The sequence below is a fragment of the Protopterus annectens genome, chromosome 2.part2 (assembly GCF_019279795.1).
Source record: "Protopterus annectens isolate FY-2018-M chromosome 2.part2, PAN1.0, whole genome shotgun sequence".
In the NCBI taxonomy this organism is placed as follows: domain Eukaryota; kingdom Metazoa; phylum Chordata; order Ceratodontiformes; family Protopteridae; genus Protopterus; species Protopterus annectens.
The window spans coordinates 936184517-936206144 of NC_056730.1; the positions used below are offsets into that span (position 1 = coordinate 936184517).

At 38.5% G+C, this 21628-nt stretch overlaps 1 protein-coding gene across 1 annotated transcript in view; it reads left to right on the forward strand.

The window, feature by feature from the left end:
- Positions 1-21628, forward strand: part of LOC122795855 (xanthine dehydrogenase-like) — a 5725158-nt gene that overhangs the window by 5666031 nt on the left and 37499 nt on the right. The gene's annotated exons all lie outside the window — the stretch shown is intronic.

The window sequence follows — 21628 nt, forward strand, 5'->3', positions numbered from 1 at the left end:
CTTACAAATCCCATCACTGTGTCTCTCTAAAACACCTAAACTGGCTTGAATTACCCCACCAACTTCTCCTCTCTCAGCTCCAGATCATTCACGCTAGCCTATACTGGCCTTCCTACTGTCCAACACTATCTTCTTACATCTCCCATTATTCTCCCACTAGACCTTTCTGGAGCTCCATCCAAGACCTGCTACAAATCTATAAACCCAAGACCAAATTTGGGTGTAACGTGTATAGCTATCATAGATTCATAGGTAGGTTCATAGGTTAGTACTAAGCTAACTGCCCTTGCGAGCCATTTCAAGCTTAGCCAATTATCCCTAGTGAGACTTAAACCCTGCACCTTGTGTTTGTAAGGCAAACACCTTAACCATTAGGCCACCCTCCCAGATATCCTACTATTATTTGGAACAGGCTCCCACTGGAAATCAGGACCCTCACACATCTAAACAATTTAAGGCAGCTACCAAAGAGTACTTTAAAAGTCACTGGTCTTGCCACTGTACTCACCCCCCCAAACATCCCTCTTATTCAAATGACAGTTTGCCTCCTGCCCTCTACTTATTCTTCCCCCAAGCTTTCTCTAGTCTTCTTTAACTAGTCTTTCAACTGTCTTCTAAAACCTAAACAGCTAATGCCTTAGAGAAACATTCAGTAATAGTTGACTTGCCTAGCTGCAACTGAAAATATGATTTTACTGTGTATTGTAGCCTCTTATGTCAAAATGTATTTCTTCTCATATGACACATTTACTGTTTTCTATTTAAACGTCTTGTAAGAATTTTAAAATACTGTTGTTTAATGCTTCTATTAAATTATAATTGTATAATATGTGGAGCTTTTCTCGTGGGGCCTCCGCTGAAAAAGGGCTCCTCAGCTCAGTCGGACAAACCCGGTCAACAAATGTAAAATAAATAAATAAAGTAATTACTTGGATAAAACAAAATGCATCATAAAATTTGAGCAACTTTTTGCTTGCTTTCATGCCAGGAAATTGTGTTTGTCAGTCTCTAAGCAAACCATCTCCTCCTAGATTACTAAGGCCGTTTACTTTTATTACTCTTTTCATGGCAAACAGCTTTCCTCTTCAGTTTGTGCTCATTCTGCTAGGGTAATAGCCTCTGCTGGTGCTTTTTTTGCTATGGTCTGGATTCCAGCAACATCCTGGAAGCTGCTACTTGGTCTCCTGTACATACCTTTATAAGCATTATAAGTTGGGTGTTATTTCCAGGGCCAGGGCAGGATTTGCCAGGGCTATCCTTTGTGAGTTCACGGAGGGCTCTTCTCTACCTTCCTTCTTTACAGCAGCTTTTTTACACTCCCTGTTGTAATGAATAGTGCAACAGTAACTCAGTCAGGACACAGTAGAGTTGTGTAAGATCTTACCGTAACAGTAGATGTCCTACTGATTACTGCTGTAATATTCAGTCCCTTCCTTCTGCCTCCGTTTCCCTTTCGTTTTCTGTTGCGCTACTTCTGGCTATAGGGTTTCTGACTATATATACTTATCTCTTTCAGTTTACCTTTCTGGTTGAGCATGTTATTGTTTCTCTGGGGTTGCTCTGGTTCTCCTGGGCCACTTCAGTTCTGAAGATTGGGTGTCCGTATGTCACATATGCCTTCCATGTAGGACATATGTCCAATGTAAGTTAAGGATTTATTGTATAATGTTTGGCGGGCAACCTCCATCACCAAACAGATCCAGCATTCTATTCTGTAAAACAAAAAGCCTTTATTTCATCTAGCATCACCAGCATAAATGTTAAAACTATTTTCAAATATTGGCTTCTTTTGTCAGCTAATCTGAATAATTCAAACAAGCTACATTAAATTGCATAAACCTATCACATGATCAAGCCATGTTATACAGTGTTTATGCACATGAAGAAACTGAGCAATAAGATAATATCAAGCTTATACAAACTTGGTAACTACCCCCATAATGCATATAAATGTGAATATTCCATTGAATGACATTATGTATACGCTAAATAATATTCATAAATCAACCATACATGATAAATAATTAACCACATCAAAACATTTTATTAAAACCAGAGTAGAATAAAGTTCCAATATTTACTACCCATGTTTTCCCTTTCTTAGCTAGAACATTTGCCATGCAGGATATTTTTGACTTAGGACATCTGTACTGAGCACTAGTGTTGTTATGGCATTTAATGTCACTTAAATCTTACTAATGCGTAATTGAATTAACTTCATAGTTTTTCCTAAATCAAATGCTCTACAGATACAAATAGCTAAATAAATACTGCCTTCACATGTACAAGTAATGAAAAAAAGTAAAAAAGTTGTTCTTGCATTAGCAGTACAAAATATTCTTGCTCTTTGTACCACCTTACAGTATACACAATGCCTATATACAGACCATCAAACTATGTTAATTAAATGTTGTTCATGTTCTTCCTCTTCACAAATGTCTTGTGTGTTCCCAGAAGTGCACACATTTTTTTTCTAAAAGTAAACCAACATCTAACTTGTAAAAATGAAACTGCATTACTTAGCAATATTTGCCAGTATTTTCCACAAGTTGTTTTAATCTTAAAAAAAAAGTCATTACCATAAGTTATTACAAATCCAACCTGTTTAATGTAGACTGCTTGATGTTTATTATTTAAGGATTAACCTGCTCCTCTGGGGGCTGACATGAGCACTCACATGTTCCCATACACCCCCAGAAAGAACTGCCATCACCAGCTTGGGAGGACCAAGCCCATATCCCCAGTTTCTTGCTGCATCTCTTAACACCTGCAAGCCACCATTTGCAGGTGACAGATAGCTGGCAGGACCATCATTCTATCCACCAAGGATGGGCAAAGTAGCATTGGCCACTCACGTAAATCCTCCCCTTCTCAACTTCCCCTAGCACCAAGCCACTACTTGAACTGGGGGGGGGGCCTTCAAGGTCACATTCAGGGCTTTATCCCTCTATGTCAAAAAGTTATGCAGAAATCAAGTAATATATTCTATATTCCTGCTCGTAAGCTTGCAGCTGGTAGTAAAAGTGTCTCTACTCTTCTCAGACTAAAACTTTGAAGTGCTGTTTATTTTTGGACCTTCTGTATTTCAGACTGATTTATATTTGAATTTCACATCACTCACCATATGCTGCAGTTTCACCTTGAAGTCCAAATGTTGCTAGCTCTTGTAACTCTTTGGCTCAGCTAAGTCTCTCCTACTTTATGCCTCATCTTTGTTAGTTCCACTGTTTTTTCCATGAATAAGTTAGTTTGACATTAGTAGTGCAGTATTATTCATTCATTCTTATTCTATTAATTTATTGATCATGTTAAACCACAGGCACAGGTATCTCCATTTACAGGCAGCCCAGATGCACTTTGTGTATATGACTGGAGAAGATGTTTCCAGCAAATATTCTTTTGTAATCTGTCTGTACTTTGGTGAGATATATTTATTTTGAGGCAATGTGATATGTTATATTTCATCTATAATTTCAGGTGTGTGCATTTTATTTTCTCTTTACGTATGTAATACTACTGTTAGCCAAAAACATTCTGTAAGTATTAATCCACTTATTTAGATAGCAAATGAATATTTAGATAAACTAAATTAATATAAATATCAAACTGGTATACAACATTAAAAAAACAAGGCACACAGGCAGGCACGCTTGAAGAGTTGGTAACAGAGGCGGGGATGGGAGGCAGCCTGAACTGGCCCTTGAGCATGTGAAAGACTTATCTTTGAGCTGGTATCTGGGCAGCTGACATAGGATTATTAAGTCGTTAAAGCAACAAAAATCCAGTACTGCAAAGTAAACAATCAGTTGTGATCATCAGTTTTTGGCTGTCTCTCCTTTTTCATCAGTCATTATTTCAGACATTTTGCCACTTTCTCCCAGGGTCAGTTGCAAAACTAAGTTCTTGCCTATGTGCAGTCTACTGATAAACAAATTTGGGGAGTTCACCTGTGCCAGACCAAAAAATAATAAAAATTAAAATCAATGGTTCATCTAGGGAAAAACTGATGTCCAAATTATTCTTTTGGCCAATTCAAGATGACCAAAGCAGAAACCTGAGAAGTACTTTCCCCTTTCCTGTAAGGTGTAGCAAACTCAGAGTTAATTATATAATATAGGGGGAAGCACCCTCTGCCATCAAAGAAAAAAAAAAACAGTAAAGCTTTGGCCATCTTTTTTTCGGCCCAAAGTATATTTTTTGGCATCTGGTTGACCAGACATCCTATGTCTTTTTAGCTCATGTAGTTCACAAAGTTGAGCCATTTTTGGTATGCATGGCCCTATGCAGTACTTAATGGGAAGTTCTCTAATTCAGACCAAGGTCTGCAGGATATGTATTACTTGGAGTTCATTGTTTACTCAAAAGCTGTTGGCTCAGAATCTTTGTAAATATGCTACAGACCTAGTCAGATTAATAAATTACTCCAGATGTGACTGCACACCAGACTTTCCCAAGTCCTGTCATGATTTATTGATCAAAAAATTGTTATCAGGCTTAGGACCTATTAATGAAGTGAGTTAATTCTAGTATTTAAGCTTAATGCATACTAAACCTCAGTTTCCTTTTAAATGATACTTCAAATGAGTACCTTGCTTATGTTTAACAACTAGAATTTGTACAAAACACATATTGGCATAAAATAAACTGCTGTCATTGCACAGTTTACAAGACAGAACAAGTAAACATGCGCCGTGCAAAAATAATATTGCTCACTTCACTGACTAGCATATGATATTTACTTACCCATATAAATGATTATATTTCATTCTTACAACAATGTGTATCAATTTCAGATTAATGCCCATTTCTAAGTACAGCATGAACATGAATAATAATAATAATAACATGCCAACACTGTAGACATGGTGGTAAAAACTACACAGCATTACATAAGACCAGAAATGCAGAATTTGTATTACATTATCCTACACTCAAGTCATTTGTAAAACAAACAAGGTATGGTTTTTGTTTTCATGTACCAGTGATTTAATTTATTTATTTTTATTTTACATTTGATGACTGGGATTATTTGACTGAGCTGAAGAGTCTTTTTTCAGTGGAGGCCCTGGGAGAAAAGCTCCAACATATTATACAATTTTCATTATAAATTAGCATTAAACAGCAGTGTTACAGGATTATTACAAGGCATTAAGTAGCAATACAATGTTATACAGTGTCAATAATCAGGAGTATAGCATAACTATTTCAAGATGTATAAAACGAAATATGTCATTAAGATGAGTACAGTTTTTGGGGTAAGTGGTTACAAAAACCCAGTTTTATCATGATTTAGTTGCACGAAGGCAAGACAATTACAACAAAATGTTTCTTTGAGGCAATTTTCTTAATAGATTTTAGAAGACAGTAGAAAGAGTAGCCAAGGCAGATTAGAGAGAGCTAGTGAGAATAGTGAGTTAAGGGCAGAAAGTAGATCAAGGTATGAGAAGTAGGGGATGTTAAGGAGGGAGAGTGCAGTGGCAGGACCAGTGACTTTTAAAGTGCTCTTTGGTGGCTGTCTTAAATTGTTTAGGATGTGTAAGGGTCCTGATTTCTAGTGGGAGCCTATTCCAGGCAATAGTGGAGTGATAGCTGTACATGTTGCGTCCAAATTTATACTTGGGTTTGTAGATTTGTAGTAGGTCTTGGTTAGAGCTTCGGAGAGGTCTGGAGGAAGAATAATGGGAGATGAGAGGGGATAGTGCTGGGCAGTAGGAAGGCTGGTATAGGATAGAGTGGATGATCTGGAGCTGAGAGAGAAGAAGCTGGTGGGGTAATTCAAGCCAGTTTAGGTGTTTTAGAGAGAGACAGTGATGGGATTTATAGGTTTGTTGGGCAGCAAATCTAGCTACCTTGTTGTAGGTAAATTCGAGTTTGGTCAGGAGTGCTGAGTTAAGATTTGTGAGAATTTGAGAATTGTACATTAGACTGGGTAGAAGGTGAGAGAGAGTAATCTTGGCTTCAGAGGTAAGGAATTTCTTGTTACGGTAAAGGAGCCCTAGTTTTGAATGAGACTTTTTGATACAGTTATTAACATGCAAGTCAAATTTAAGCTGATCGCCGAAGGTTACACCTAAGAGCTTAGTACTGGATTCTGCCTGAATGGGAGTGTTATTAAGGAACTGTATGGAGAAGGAGGGTTTAATATTGCTGAACTTTTTAGGTAGGAAGAGTAACAGCTTTGTTTTTTAGGGTTAAGGATGCGCTGGTTGTTGGAGAGCCATGTTTCAACTAAGTTAAAAGATGCGTGAGTAGCTGAGAAGAACTTAGAGGTAGAGTTGGCTGTGGTGATAAGTGTAGCGTCATCTCTGTATTGCACTAAAGATGACTGAGGACAGGAGGTATAGAGCTGATTAGTAAAGATATTAAAAGTAAAGGCCCTAGGATAGACCCTTGAGGTACACCCATTTTGATAGGGAGAGGAGGGGAGAGTGCAGAGTGCCATCTCACTGATTGAGATCTATCAGTGAGGTAGCTGGAGAACCATGCAACAGTATCACAGGAGAAGTTGAGGTTATGCAGTTTGTGCAGCAGAAGAGAGTGTGAGACAGTGTCAAAAGCTTTTGAGAGGTCCAAGATAGGCAAGAAATAAGTTTATGGTCGTCCAGCGTTGAAGAAGGATAATATAGCTGTAGTGATGCTATGTTTGAGTGTGAAGTTGTGTTGAGTGGGTGTAAGCAGATTTTCCTGTAATAGATGCTGCATAACTTGTTTATGAATACATTTTTCTAGTACTTTAGAGAGATGGGAGAGGGTAGCTATAGGTTTAAAGTTAGAGATATCAGAGGAGTTACCTCCTTTGTGTGTAGGTAGAGTGTAGCATTGTTTCCAGATGGAAGAGACTTTAGATTCAGAGCTAGAGCGAATAATTAGGATAGATACAGGGAGAGCAGGAGAGTCAGCTGCTAGTAGAAGAAAAGTGCAAGGAATATTGTCAGGTGATACTGAGCATGGTTTTAACTTAGGGAGTAGAGTTTTGATATAGCTAGCAGGTACAGGTTTGAGGGAAAAGGTATTTGAGGAGATAGTATTAGGAGTAGGTTCAGAAAAGTTGGAGATGTTACTAGTAGAGGAGATTAGTTTAGGGTTCAGTAGCTTAGATATTGAATCGATAAAATACGTATTGAAGAAGTTGCAGTTTCTTCAGATGTCTTGTCTGGGCATGGATTGGGGGAGCTAAGATTACCAGGATGTGATATTTGGTTAATAGAGTTCCAGATTTTTTAGGATTAGATTTTAGGGCTGTGGGAGGTTTGTTATAGAAGTCCTTTTTATCTTTGTTTATGTGTTTTTTTGTCAGATTTCTGAGTTCTTTATATTTTTGTAAGTCTGCAGAGAGCTTAGTTTGTGACCATTTTTTCCATAGTTTGTCTCTAGTTATCATAAGGGTACGAGTGGCTTTTGAAAAACCACTGAGATATGGTGGACTTAATTCGGACTTTGCAAGGGGGTGCAAGTGAGTTTAACATGCTAAGGAAGGTGGAGTTGAAAGCTAGGGCTGCTTCTTCTAGTGGGAGTTGGGTAAGGAATTTCCAGTTTAATTTGGAAAGGAGGGCATTAAAGGTTTCTGGATGGAAGTTAGAGAGTTTACGACAAGTGATAAATTTAGGAGGTTTTGAGAAGTGGGGAGTGAACCTAAGCACTTTTATAGGGCAGTGATCGCTCAAGGTGTTTGGTAGGGTTTCAGGGTTATGATATTTGGAAGGATTAGATACAAGTACCCAGTCAGTAAGAGTACTAGATGTGTGAGAGTTGTTTGTATGGGTAAGTTGGGAGATAGCTGTGTAAAGCCATTTAAATTAATATGAGTATTAGAGTTTGGATTACCGAGAATTAACTAGTTAATGTTGACATCCCCAAGGAGGATAGTTTCATTGGGGATACGTTGAGAAAACTATGAAAGAATATTTTCGAGCAGAGGAATGTTGTCTCCTGGAGGAATATAGATCGCTGCTACTGTGATAATGGTGTGGTCATTGATTTTAAGGTTAGCTATAAGTAGTTCAGCAGGAGAAAAGGATGGGATAAGTTTCATAATACTTGTAATGGTGAGGTGGTTGGAGTAGAGAATGGCAACGCCATCCCCTTTTTTGTTTTGGCGATCTATGCGGAGTATATTATAAACAGGGGAGGGTGTCTTTATCAGAGGTTTCGGGTTTTAGCCAAGTTTCTGTTAGGGTGATGACATCAGGAGTGTGGAAGGCTATCCAGGCCTGGATTTCACTAACTTTGTTTAGAATACTATGGGCATTCATAATTTCTCTGGGCTTTTGTGTTTTCTTCATGGCTGTGCACTGTAGAGTTAGTGTAAGTAAATGGGTGTAAGGGAAGAGGCAACATCCCCCCAAACAAGGGTGTGGGAGGGCACCTGATTTTTTTTTTTTTTCATCAAGTGAAGGCTTTGCTCCAAGTGTTTGTCTGTTGGAAGCGTCAAGGAATTTAAAGTTGAGGTAACAGAGGAGAGTTTATGTAGTGAGACAGTCTACACCACATAAAGAAATAAGCTTCAAAAGAGAAATTTCTGCAAGTCAGCATAGCATAATAAAAGAGCAGAAAGAAAAAAAATAGTATATTTAATCTACTAATTGGATACAACTGGCACCTAACTGCTCCCTTCCCCCACACTGGAATACCCAACCGTTTTAGAAATCCCAACACTTCTGAAATATCCTTTCAGATACACATCCTTCCACCAACGCAAGCAGTTCATTTTCTCTGTGAAAAAAAAAAAAAATACACGAGGAGACATCATTTTCATGAACTGTTTCCACGCATATGAAGATAGTGTAGTTTCTTGCCAGAGGACACTGACTCATCAAAAGTCTGCTCCTGCTTAAAGTTCTGCCACACAGACAAAGGAAGCATCATCCCTTGACTTGGAACTGCAGGAATCCATTTTTATGTTTAATTTGTTTAGTGAATCCATTTTTTATGTTAATTTGTTCAGTGAACACTTTATACCAGTGTATACTGTTCATAACTTGTCAATGTTACAGAAATCCTGACATATTTTGTGATTTAGTAAAGCAGCATATGTATTTCAGGCCTCCTTAAGTACAATGTATTACTAAGTAGTGGGCTACGATCCAAGTAATATTACTATCTCTGCATTTACTGTATATAAATATAGTATACTAATTTCCTTGTTTCTGAAGGGCCTAGAAAAATGTATCATTTAATAGTACATTTTGTTCAGTATCTTGTTTCCCCCATCATCAAATAAACTTAAAATGAATAGTACATTTTGGTCAGTATCTAACTTCTCATCCCTAAATAAATATGCTTTTTATCTGCAATAGTCCCACATGTTATTTAGATTTGTCAGATCACATTCCACTTTTAAATTTGTAGCAGACATTACTCCTGTGCACTGCATTACTGAACATGTCGATGGTGGAAAGCTGGTAGCTCTGTAAGATAAAAGTAAACAAAAGATTTGTTAGTGGGTTGGTAAAGTAAAGGGAAGAAGTCAGTTACCCTGTTTTTTTATGAATTGTAATGGCTTCTGTCTCTGGTAGTTTTGTATTTTTTATGTGATGATACTGAAACTGATAAACAGAATTATTGTTCCTTTTGTTTTCCCTTTGCCCTCAACTGCCTATCTATGTGAAAGTGTGTGTGTGAATGCACGCACGCATGTGCATCTCTCTCTCTCTCTCACACACACACACACACACACACACACACACACACACACACACACACACACACACACAGGCATGCCTGTACATACGTACAACACAAACACACACACACACACACACACACACACACACACTTGCACACTGCCAGATGTGTACCAGTGGCTGAGCTCTTTTATGTGTAGAATCTGGATTCAGGCACCTAGACAGTGTAACATTTCCTTGTGGTACATTTGGTTGGGAACACATGGCTGAAATGACATTCAGTGCAGAGAAATATGGCTGTTGTGAATTCCCTGTGGAAAACGAGAAGAATGTGGTGCCATGCCCACTTCAATAACCAAATGCACAGGGGGAAAATAATGTCCATGGCCCCCAAGGCAACATGAAACAGCAGGCTGTATGGTAGATGTAGATCAGTATATGTGTATATACCTTTAAGAAACTATCCAAGGGCTTGCCAAGTGTATAAATACCGAGCATGTGCAAGTCTGACTGCCATTTTGTAGTAAGCTGTTGAGATGTAAGCATGTATGTATGTAAGGTCTGTCTGTTAACTAGTTTGTTCATATTTAATGATGCTGCTATCCATCCTGATGTGTTTCTGTGTATTAAAGCATCTAAACGAAACATCAAGCCTTCTTGTCATATGTATTAGAGACGAACAAGTGACATGGTGTCAGAAAAGGCGTATCTAAAGAGCATGGAGTCAGAACCGGCATATCTGAAGGGCATGAAGTCAGAGGCAGCATGGCTAAAATGACTAGAGGCACTTGCCTAGAGCTGGTGGAATATAGATGTATAAACTTCGCAAAACAGGTCAGACATTCATTTCAGATATTAAAACTTGCTCAACACTGTTTCTTTTTCGCATAATATGAAACGGGACATACAGAACATTCTGAATGGTATTCACATAAACAGATATGTACAATATTGATAAAAATATTCAATTTACTAAGGAAAATGTTTGAAATAAAGTCCAAATTGCATAAAACAAATAAATAGGGAAACGACTGCATTTTCACAAAGCACATTTTTCATATTAAGCAAAGATGTCCAAGTTATCAGAAGTGTATAAAGTGTTCGCATGTTTGCACAGTGTGACAGTGAAGCTATTTCACAAAATTACAACCATTACAAGGCGTATTTCACAAAGTACAGTATTTTGAAGTTTATTATGCTTTTGAATGTTGTTACAAGCTCACAGAACTGTTTGTTCATACATAATTACAAGGGCCATATTTTCAGTGTGTTTGTATACTTTGTGGGTATGGCAGACGGATTTCGAAAACCCACTGCACTTGTGTTTGACAGTAATATTGCTGAGAACTGAAGCGTGTTTGAGCAAGAGTACGACATTTTGATACAGGCTGCATTTTCTGATAAAGATGACTGTGCAAAGGCATTTATTCTACTTAATATAGCTGGGTCAGAAGCCTTTAAAAGGGAATGTTCATTTGTATATGTACCTGCTATCTATACAGGAGAGGGGGGAACCATCATATTGTTGTACTGGCTAAGTCAAGGGTGGACCCAGAGTGTTTAAATTTAGAGAAATGTGCAACCAACAGACAAATGTTACCATGGAAAGGCAGTTATTTTCCACAAGGGATCAAAAGCCTGGTGAAACTTTTGCAGCATATATAACTGACCTGAGAAATAAAGCTAAAATGTGCAGATTTGCTGACTTAAGGGATGAGTTGATAAAGGACAGACTTGTGTGTGGTATAAAAGATGATGCTGTGTGAAAGATTTTGCTTTGTGACAGTGATTTAACTTTGAATAAGGCCATTGATATTTTTCAGATATACCAGCTCACAGAAAAGCACACAGATATGCTTACAAATGTGAATAGTTCCAGAAGGCACAGTGATAAAACTCATGATGATAGTATGCAGCAAGTGGTTAAAAGAAACAGGCCCAAGCGCATGGCAACAACTGTAACCCTTGAAGCATTCACTGGTAAACCCCAGAACCTTCCAACAAATTCCAGAGTTTGCACAGTCTCAGTGACGCATAAGAGTGAGTCAGTAAACTCAAAGCATGGCCCCCCAGCCTAGTTTCATTGTCAACTGTCGTAATTGTGGTGGAAGTCATGAATCTAAAAGGGACAAATGTTTAGCTTTTGGTCAACAATGCCATAAATGCAATAAATGGAATCACTTCAAAAGGTTTTGTAAATAAAAAAGCCCACATTCTTTTATTAAAAGGGAACATTTTACGAAACAAGTTGATCAGTTAGACAATGGCAATTCTACTCTTTATGTTGATGGTGTGTCAGTGCTTCATGAAACGGTCAATGCAGTAGATTTAAGGGCAAAGAATTAAGTATTTTGTACTGTTCGGATAAATGGCAAACCCGTAGAGCTCAAAGTTGACACAGGTTCCAGATGCAATGTTATGTCTGCAGAAATATTTGCTACAGTGTGTAAAGATGAAAGGCTTGATATGGCAAGGTGTGCAAAGCTTGTTGCTTATGGAGGTGAAGAAATTCAAACCGAAGGCTCAGTAGTGCTGTCATATTACTCTGCCGGAAGAAGCTACGAGTTATTTTATGTGGTCAAGAGGCACGTCCAGTCATTATTAGGGCTCAGAGACAGTTTGAAAATGGGACTGCTTTCATTTAATAAGGAAGTCCACCAAGTTAGCTTAAAAGACTCCCTACTCTAATGTTGCCCAGCACATTTTTCTACCGTTGCTGATCTTTTCGAAGACAAACTAGGCAAGCTTCCAATTGTGTACTCCATGAAGTTAACACAGAGGTCATTCCAGTTATCAGGCCAGCACATAAAGCCATGCAGGACAGAGTCAAAGCCAAGTTGGATAAAATGATGCAACAAGGTCTAATTTGTCCAGTTGAAACTCCAACTAAATGGGTATCTACCATGGTGGTAGCTCATAAAAAAAGCTCAGATGACATCAGAATATGTATTGACCAACAAGATTTAAACAAAGCTCTAAAATAAACTCATCATCAAATGTGCACAGTCGAAGAAGTTGCAGCCTTGATGCCAAATACCACTATTTTTTCTGTCTTAGATGCAAAGAGTTTGGCAAATTCTGCTTGACAAAAAAATCATTATTGCTCGCTACGTTCAGTACTCCGTTTGGCAGGTACAGATTTCTGAGAATACCATTTGGGATAAATTCTGCAAGTAAAGCCTTTCAACGTGCAATGGAGCAAATTTTTTCTGGGTATCCTTCTGCTATCATAGTAGACGACATACTAGTAGGAAGTCGTGATGAAGCAGAACATGACAGAAACCTCAGAAAAGTTCTAGAAAGGGCATGTCAAGTGAATCTTAAGCTCAATCCACACAAATGCAAATTCAGGCTACAAGAAGTTCCTTATTTGGTCATTCATTTACAAGTGCAGGCCTACGATCAGACCCTTCTAGACAAGCAGCCATTTTCGAGATGCCAGCACCAGACAATGGTCAAGCCCTGCAGCGTTTTCTTAGCATGGTCAACTACCTAGTCAAGTTTATTCTAGACTTGAGCCAACTTTCAGCACCACTCAGAGATCTGATACATAAAGATGTATCATGGTCTTGGTTAGAGCAACACCAAAGAGCATTTGATGTCCTGAAACAGATTTGCTGGTCCACCAACTCTCAGATACACTCATGTTCACAAACCAGTTACATTTTCTTGTGATGATTCGAAATTTGGTCTTAGTGCAGTCATTCTAGAAGAAGATCAATCTGCTGCTTATGCATCAAAAACTCTTACCCAAACTGAAATGCAGTATGCCCAGATCGACAAAGAGCAATTGTGTTTGCATGTTCGAAGTTCCATGATTATGTTTATGGTAGACCTATCCAGATTGAAACCGACCACCATCCTTTAATCACTATCTTGAGAAAACCTATGCATTCAGCTCCAGCCAGACTGCAATGTGTGATGCTGAGATTGCAAAAGTACAATTTCAATCTTGTCTACAAGAAAGGCAAACTTATTTACCTTGCTGATACTTTATCCAGATTGCCCTAAAACACCACAGAACAGCATGAGAATGAGAACCTTGATTCTGGAGTCATGGAAGTGAGAAATTTTTCTTCCACACATCTTGATGAGCTGAGAGATCACACACCTACAGATCCAGTTTTACAAAGGCTCAACCACTCTATCAATCAAGGATGGCCATCCCAGCAATCTAGTTTACCTCAAGAAGTACAACATTATTTTCCATACAGAGATGAGATTTTGTTTGATAAAGGTGTCATAATAAAAGGTCCAAAAGTGTTTGTTCCAAAGTCCTTGCAACCAGAGTACATTACTATCTTGCATCGTGGTCACCCAGGAAAGGAATCTACCAAAAGAAGGGCAAGAGGACTAGTATTTTGGTCTTCTGTCACAAGACATTGAGAGAGCACTTTCATCTTGTTCAGTGTCTAATAGTACAAAGCCACATCAACAGAAGGAACCACTTCTGCTTAACCAGATTCCAGAACTACCTTGGTCATTAATAGCCACAGACATTTTCAAGTGGAATGGTCAACATTATTTGTTGTTAGTAGGCTCAACTCCATTTGGGTCGAGACTGACTTACTTCCCAACCTAGCATCCGGTACTGTCATTGCTAAGGTGAAGCGTCATTTTGGAGTACATGGTAGTCCACACAAAGTTACTTCTGACAATAGCACACAGTTTACGAGCCAACAGTTCAAGAGATTTACTGAAGAATGTGATTTTACTCATATCACAAGTAGTCCAGAGTACCAGAAATCAAATGGTTTGGCAGAACATGCAGTTCAAGGTGCAAAACAGTTACTAGAGAAGTCATAATGAGGTAATAGTGATGTTTTCTGAGTCTTTTAAATCTCAGAAATGTTCCTCGTGATAAACATCTTGGTTCACCTGCTCAGAGACTTCTATCAAGATAAACCTGAACCACATTACCAATCAGTAGTCAGTTGTTGGTTCCATGTGTTGAGAATAACAGGTTAGTGAAAACCAATCTGTTGAAGAAGTGCCTAACCCAGAAATCCTACTACGGCAAGACTAGTAAACTGCTCAATCCATTACGAGAAGGAGAAGTGGTAAGGATGCAAAAGGGAAAAGGTTATGATTGGATTGGTGTTGTGAAGAATATCTCTCCAGGTCCAAAATTGTACATTGTGGAATCGGAGGGAGCAATCTTTAAGTGGAATTGGAAGCATTTGAGACCAGTGTCCGGGCCTATACTACAGCACATAGCCTGTGAGAAAGACTGTTTATCTCAGAGTGAGCTGTCCAATGTTCCAATTCCAGAGGACATTCTCGTTCCTGTGACAAATCCAGAAGTTCCTGATACAAGTTGTGCTTCACAGACTGTCCCTGTTGCTAAATTTGGCTCTAATTGTTATGTTACAGGATATGGTGGAATCATCAAACCCTGTAGCAGATATGAAGCAACTTGGACATGAACATTGTGTTTTGTTTCCAGTGCATATAGTAATGCATGTCTAATTCTGATATTGTTTTTTCCAAGGGCAATCTTTTTAAGAGGGAGGATGTAGATCAGTATATGTGTATATACCTTTAAGAAGCTATCCAAGGGCTTGCACACGTGTATAAATACTGAGCAAGTGCAAGTCTAAATGCCATTTTGTAGTTAGCTGTTGAGATGTAAGCATGTATGTATGTATGTAAGGTCTGTCTGTTAACTAGTTCGTATTTTATGATGCTGCTATCCATCCTGATGTGTTTCTATGTATTAAAGCATCTACATAAAACCACAAGCCTTTTTGTCACATGTGTTAGAGATGAACATGTGACAGCAGGCAGCAGCAGCAGGCTGGCCAATGGGCAGGTCAGTGGCAGTAAAAATGCAGTGCACAATGGACAATGCCTTTATTATTGGTTTGTGTGAACCACTACCCCCATTCACAGTGTGTAGAGAACATTACCTAAAATGTATACTGGAGCATAAATGTGACTACAGTAGCGTGCAGGGTATTCTCCATGCTGTAGCCCACTTTTACATTATGTAGTTACATAAGCATGTACTGTACACTGAGCACGACACTCATTCCTCCTTCTGCCCCCATGCACTTGGTTATTAAAGCTGTGGGCAAGGCAGTGTGTGCTTCTCTTTGCTCACAGGGAATTCACAAAAAGCTATATTTCTCTGGAGCCAAATGTCACTTCAGCCATGTGCCCCCAACCAAATGTACCATAGGGAAATGTCTCGCTGCCTAGGCACATAAACCCCAGTAAGTTATCTGAATATGATCATGTTATTAAAAGCACTATAGGAAGGATTGCTTGTTGGACAGTGCAGAGTAAGAAACCTGTAAGCATAAAAAAACCTGAACCTAGTTATTTTCCAGCTATACAGTCACATTTTCATCCGAGCCTATAATATTTACATTACGCAAAGCTTCTCCTTTGCATTTTCTCTCTTTCTCTCCTTCTGTGTCTCTCTGTTTCTTTACTGCTACCACCACATGTCATCTGTTCCATACCAACAGAAGCTCTGTCAGTACCAGTTTTCTGAATGTATAATTTCCTCAACAGGACAGAGTACCACAAGGATGAATATGTTTTGTGCATAACATAAGTTCTCCACGCCCTCAGCTCCTATATTAACTATGCTAATTTGCTCTGAGGTCACCAGAGTTTAGAAGACAGCTACTCTGCCTAAGATGAAGCAGTGCTGGACTTGCAGTGTAATTTGCATAACTGATGTTTTCTGTAGTGTTCAGCATATTTTGATCACTGATGGCTGTTTTAGCAGAGCTGGTTTCATTCACCTGAACAGATAATATCTGACTTACATGGAGACTTCCATAATGTCTTTCGACTACATAATCTTCTACTCCTCACCACCCCCTCTTCCACTGTCTCTCTCTCTCTCTCTCTCTCTCTCTTTTTCTCTGTATTTGGTATATAAGCACACACCATTGGGGACATATACACATACACACACACGGTTCCACTTCATATCATAGAAATTTCATTTCATCTAAATTCAAATCATCGAGACCAAATCGTCGAAAACTCATTTCATCGAAAACTAATATCATCGAATCTCAAATCATTGAAAACTATAAAGCAACTAGAAATAACATTCCACAAAGTTTTTACTACGTTTATGCAGAGGGGCAAGCCCCCCCTGCACCCCCCCCAAGTGGGGGCTCTACCCTCCACACCCCCCGTAATTAAATATACCAACTCCAAAGTCGTACTACAGTCAGGGAAAAAGGTAATTTCCTAACCCCCACTGTAGTGCGACCTTGGAGTTGGTATATTTATTTATGGGGGGTGTGGGGGGTGCAGGGGGGCTTGCCCCCTGCATAAACGTAGTAAACAGTGTCTGGGGTGTTATTTCTAGTTGCTTTATAGTTTTCAATGATTTGAGATTCGATGATATGGGTTTTCGACAAAATGAGTTTTCGACGATTTGGTCTCGTTGATTTGAATTTCGATGAAATGAAATTTCGATGATATGAAGTGGAACCACATACACACACACACACACACACACACACACACACACACACACACACACACCACTGGATCATTTGGTATTCCTGATGCTGTAACTAACTTCTTCTCAACTGCCCATCTCTCCTATGTTGCATGTAACCTGCACTCTTTTTATAAAACCATATTTTGGCCTACACACACTACCATTCTATCCATTAGGCTGTTCAACTGCAGTAGCACCATCTCAAGTCTCCACACTGCTGTTTAATTTCTTCCTCCCCACTGCATCAGTGAAAGAGCCATCAAAGGATCTGTGTAACCATTAGAAGACCTGAGAACAGTCCACCAAGTAACCATTAAATACATTCAACAATCATTCATTAGTGATTTAAAGTTATTTCATCTATAATAAAAACTAGTGTCACTATGAAGTAACACTAAACCCTAAAATACATTTGTAATTCATTTAATATATTTAATATACAAAAAGTATATCAAAAGCAGTGAATAGACACAACCCTAGAATGGGTTTTAAGACATGCTTCGTTAATACCAGGATATGTGGAGGTTAGATCTAAATTGTGGCTAATATTTTTTATATATTTACTGTGAGGTCCTGGTAGTGTTCTTCAGTGATGAACCAGTTAAGAATTATAGATGTAATATAATGAATGAATGACATGTGATGTTGTTGCCTAGTGGATGAATTATTATTGGATTAAATTTCTTTTATCTTGGAACATACTGGTGTATTAACCATTAGAAGACCTCAGACCACATCTTGGTATACCTAGAAGTCATCAGCACTGTGTTGTCCACTCAGAAGGTCACGTAGCCAGGATTTAACTGTGGATTCTGCATCAGGGCATATGTATAACCCATTAACAGACTCTTGACCACATACTTGGTTTGTGACCCATTGCGGATGGATTTACTTCACATCAGCAAGTCAGATAGCTTCAGAAATACTTGGTGTAGGGATCTAAACCTCTTTTGCAACATCAGCAAAACAGTTTGGAGGGACATTTATATTTCTCAGGGGATACTGCTGCTATACAACAGACTCCCCAACTACATAAGTTCATCCCTGTCCATTTTCAAGTGCAGCTTAGATCTGTGGATGAGAAACAGATAAGTTACCCTAGGACTGCCCCCTGTACTACTAATGGACAGATGTAGGTCCTAAATGCTTTATCTCATGCATGGGTCCCCTCAGATTTTCTACAGTAGGATCCCAGTTATTCTTATTAGGGGTAATATATAATTATCGACCATGGGATGGGTAAGGGCAATCTATAATCAAATAGGCTAGGTTATTTTGAGCACAAAAATGGATATTGGATCAGCTTAAAATGGCCCGCGAGGGCTCCTAGCTAGTACTTAGCTATGAACCCATGAATCTGGAAGTCATCTACACTATACTTTCCAGTCAGAAGATCACCTGGCCATGGCTTCATCATATATTTTCACTTATTCTACTGCTGCCTTACAGAACTAGGTCTAGTTTTCTTACCTTCATAAAATGGACTGTCAGACAAATGGTTATTCACCTAAATGGACTTTCAAACATTTTAACACACCGAGTTTCCATTCAGTAAAATTGTCATTTAATTATGTGGTAGACACCTGCACAAATACTGTGATTGTAACCTGTTTGACTTATCCTTATTTTGGTGTACACCATCTTCCTCAGGTAGCCATATTAGTATGCTTAAACAGGTACCTCTGCTATTTTACACACAGACAGTCATAGCCATTTTGGGCATGGATTCCTCTGTGTTTACTCACTCTCTAATAGTCCCTAAATTAGTACCAAAAAGATGAATCTTTATTTTGCTTGTAGTGGTACTGTTAAATCTCACGGCCTATCATTACCCTACTATAACACCTTTCTTTATATCATTTTGCCTTTTTAAAACATCATATTTCTTGAATTTCAGGCATTCACCACTCTAAAAGGGAAAAAGTGTTTACTAAGTGTGAGTCCAGATACTGTTATATCTGTTTAGATGTAATAAATGGGGGTGTTGGAAGTAATTATTGTAGCACAAGATAAGTGCAACAGCAGGAATAAACCGTGATGCATTTAATAAAACAATATATAAAAAGTGTCACCTGAAATTATCCCTGGGATTCAATAACACCGTACTGAGTAAACAGACAACATAGACATAACTCACACCTTCTTCCTCCTAATTTTAGTTTTAGTTTTCCTACTGGTATTCGTGCAGCTTTAAATACTGACAAGGCTTCATAAAGGTTACGAACTACATGTACACTTGATGTAATCTTTCTGAGTGACTAGAAAGCACAAAAAATATGATAAGAATATTCTTGAACACATTTCACATACACTTAGTGTAGGTTTTATTGAATCTGGCCCTATTTTTATTTCCTTCTTTCTGCAAGTAGATATAGGGGAAACTATATACCCATCTCTTTACATGTCAGCAACATGACTTATCAGAATCTGGGCTGCCAGTGTCCTGGGGTCAGTAAAGAGCCCTGGCTGATGGATGGTCAGCAAGATTCAGTGCATTTAACTAACTGCTGTAGGTTGTGATCTTCCACAGTTTCCAAACAGACCCTGATAGAAATTAGAGCTATGACATTAAATTCTGTGTATCAAAGCTTTGGTTCTAGCATAGCAGCTTAGTAGTGCATATATGCATATGTGTTTCTATATATATTAGCAACAGTGTACTGCATCACAGCAGTGATGCATCTAAGTGAAAACATTCCTGTCCAGCATCATAATAGTTTGTCAGTTTATGGTCTTTCTCATAAAACGGAACAAGACCCATCCTTGAATGAGTTACAGCAGTACTGGAGAGTTTGGCAGGACTTGGTAGACAGTCGTACTATGATCACAAGTCAGGTGGTGGGAAAAGTAAATACAAATTAAAGAAAATAAATAAGAATGGGTTTCCCAGTATGTGTACCAGAAAATGTCTTCTTGGTGGTAATAACTACCCCCTGTCAAGTTATGACTAGTATCAATACAGGATCTTATAGTGCATGGTACCTCTGATAATTGACAACAGGTAACCATAATGAATACTGTACTTCTTTGTGCCTCATAAGGCCCAAACAGCAATAATATAAGGATAGGGTCAGCAAGATAGGCATTGCCTACCTTTATTATTGTTTTTTTTTTTTAAAGTTTGTGAATAATAATATAACCTACCCAACATAAACCCAGTACTTTCTCTTCATTTTGTTAACCTTGTGCCTACAGTAAAGCTTATAAACTGCTACCTTGTGCTTCTAGGAGCTGCAATGGTTTTATACAGATTCAAGATGAAGAGACATAAGCCTGGCTCTGCAGAAGAGCTACAACTGCTTGCAGCCAACAGCCGGTTACTGATTTACTAGAAAACTAAGCATGTAATGTAATCTCATGTAATTACTGTCAGCCACGCAAAGCAGTACCCATTTAACTAACATACCTAGTCAGTCTGTCTCTACATTAAAAAAGTCATTACATCGCATAAGCTATAGTAACTTCACTTGTTAATCTAGCAAATTTTCTCCAACAGTTGCACCAAATTGATGAATGCCTCTTTCGGTTTATTCTTCCCTACTTTTATCTGCAGCACTGAGCTGCAAATGTAACTACTTAGTTTGCCATTTTGGATTATTAACATCTTTTCTGATTTTTGTCACTCTTCAGATAGCAGTAATGAACACTAAGGCAAAAACAGAAACACACAAAAACTGAGTTAAGGTTACATGCTCACATGCAGTTTGGCCAAGGCTTTTTGAGTAAATTCAATTTCTGCAAATGTTACACTGAATAAGAGTGAGATTTGTGTATATTACACTGAATTAAGTGCCTTTTGATCAAATATCGTTGTGTCGTCAATAGGATTAGAGGTAGGGGCTAGGCTGGGGTTTTGATCAAGATTAGGTTTACTATTATAGTACAAGTTAGGCTTAGATTTAAGGGATGTGGAATATTACATCATAAATGGAGATTGTGGGGGGAGCAGTGCCTCACACACACACACACACACACACACACACACACACACACACACACACACACACACACACACACACACACACTCTTCCCTGCATGTCTCTGTGTAGAGTATGCATGTTCCCTTGGTATCTGCTTGGGTTTTGTCTAGATACTCTGTAGTTTCCTCCCATCCAACAAATTGGCTATAATAAATTGCTCGGATATTTATTGTATTTACCTGGCCCTTGTGGCTTGACTTATAACGGAAAGGGATTTTTGGACCAGCCCACTTACCTGTGAAAGAAAGAAGATGACATATAGAGTTATAGTGTTTTCGATTGTCATGCTTTTGGGCTGATTTGGTGTATTTATTTTCAGACAAATATCTGCTTCACGAAATCTGTTTTATGCTGCTGTCCTGGAATAGATGTCTGTTTTTGTGATAGTTTACTAAGCATTATGACAGTCATTGAGTTAGTATAACAGAAAACACATTTGGTTGACAATATTGTATGTCTGAAAAGTCTGTCTTAGCAGAAATCCAGCACAGATGTAGCCAGTACTACGGATGGTACAGAAGATGCAGGGAGCAAAATTGCTATTAGACTAG